The sequence below is a fragment of the Cryptomeria japonica genome, chromosome 9 (assembly GCF_030272615.1).
Source record: "Cryptomeria japonica chromosome 9, Sugi_1.0, whole genome shotgun sequence".
NCBI classification, from domain to species: domain Eukaryota; kingdom Viridiplantae; phylum Streptophyta; class Pinopsida; order Cupressales; family Cupressaceae; genus Cryptomeria; species Cryptomeria japonica.
The window spans coordinates 719,326,136-719,328,294 of NC_081413.1; positions in this window are offsets into that span (position 1 = coordinate 719,326,136).

Below are 2,159 nucleotides of genomic sequence, written 5' to 3' on the forward strand. Positions count from 1 at the left end.
ACTTAATTAATTAAATTAATTATTTCTAAGGTCCTATTTCATCATCTTCCACATCATAAAGTTGGGCCCTTTCATTAAAGTGTGCCCCTTTCATTTTATTCCTCCAATACATCATTTAATCAAAAACCCTAATTAGGTCCTATTTTGAACTTGGGGGCTTGATTTTGGGGGTCAAAACATCTCAAAATCACCTGTAACTTCGGGATTCTCTCTAAAATCATCATATCCGATGGCTCTGAAAATTTGGTGAAAAGTTGTCAGGACCAGGGCGCCCGGAGTGCACACAGTCCCGGACATTTTTCCCGAAATTTTAGGAGCACGATCCAATCATAAAATAAAGCTTAACCCCAAGAAATTGGTGGGAGATTCAATCTCTAGGTCGGCCAAAAGTTGAAATTAAGACCTAGGGTTTCATATATAAGAGCTCTCTTTCTTCATTTGAAAGGATCCGAATTTTGGTTTCAAAGGGCCTTCTACGCAACGAAAGAGCAGATCTTTGAAGACTTCAACAACATTCAACATCCATCCATCAAGCATTCATCAATTTCATTCGTCCATTTAGGGCTTTGAAGACATTGAAGAGCAATAGGGGATCACCGACTGAAGATTGGCTTGTACCCCTCCCTTGGGGTTGGGTATGATTTCATGTTGTTTTCATGTCTTTGCATAAGCCTCATTATATCATTTGTATTCATGCTTTAAATCACTTTGCATCTTGATCTAGAACATTTACTTTATCATTTACAAGCAATTAGGGTTTACTTTCTAGGTTGCTCTAGTTTGCTTACTTGAATTTTAGGATCTTGCACACACACAAGGTCTGCACACACAACTTGGCTATTCATGGAGGTGGAAATCACCAAAGCGGGGGTTTGACTAAGGCAAAACCCTATATAGCCACCTACAACCCTTTTCAGATATAAGTGCAGATTTCTGAATTCGAAGGATGCCGCAAGTTGCAGATCCAATGGAAGTGGACCAAGATAGAACTTCACACCAAATTCCAACCCAGAAAGCTAGGATAGGGGCGTGGGGCGCCCTGGTCCTGCCAGGACAGGGGTGCTGGGTGCCCTGGTCCTTGTCCGTTTCAGTGAAATTTAGCAGTTTCAGAGGTAGCAGCTTTAGTATTTCAGGCTTCCGGCTTCAGTGGCAGATCTTGTAGAATCAAATCCATTCAAGGTACACATTTACATTTCTCCTCTTATCCTTACAATTGTTCATCATTAAATCTCAATTCTACAATCTTGTGCTCAAAGTTACTAGTTCATACTTACACTTTAGGGTTAATAGTTGAACTTGCATCATTCTATCTATCATTTGCAACAAAGGAATAGAAATCCTAATAGGTAGCCCGTGGCTCTCTCTTCCACAAAAAGAAGTAGCCAATTGTGCGATACCTCTAGGCTCTTTCGTATTCCACAAGTGTGTGATTGAAAGTGAGATTAGGGCATGTTTGCTTAGTGTCACTTTTTCCCCCACACATTTTGGTGAACCCGACGTGAACTCCAATTCTGATTTATGATTTGAGTGTTTATGCTATTTCAAATTCAAATTTGTATTTACAAGTTTTAATTTCTTGCAAGATTCAAAAATCTAGAGGAAATTTTTGCTAAAACCCTAATTTTTCAACTCAAAGTTGAACTTGTGGATAGCTTAATTGGGATCAATAATTTCAAATCTGATTTAGGAACTCATTTGAATCATAAATTTCATTTTCTAAATCTACATTCTAAGTGCTTGCATTAAACATTTCCTTCTATTTTGCACGTGTTATCATTTGAAAGAGGAAAATTGTTGTCATGATGCATTCATTTCATAGATGTGATAATGGGTTAGCTTCCCTTGTTTCAATTTTTCCTTCTCCTAAAGAACCTCCCCCCATCTATAACAACATTTTAGTGCCTAAAAGAGTTGCTACCAATCCCTTTGAGACTCTCCCATGCTCTAAGGATGAAGACTTTAAGAGTGATCTTGACAATTCTCCTAAAATGTGCCCTTCCTATTTAGCTATCCTAGAGGAAGAGAATGATATCATAAACACCTTTCTTAATGTTACTTCACCTTCCCTACATTATGCCTCTCTAAGTGAAAAGGTATTGAGGGAAATTTACATATTTTCTCCTAAAGTTGGTCCTTCCAATGGGGGCATGTTAGTGCAA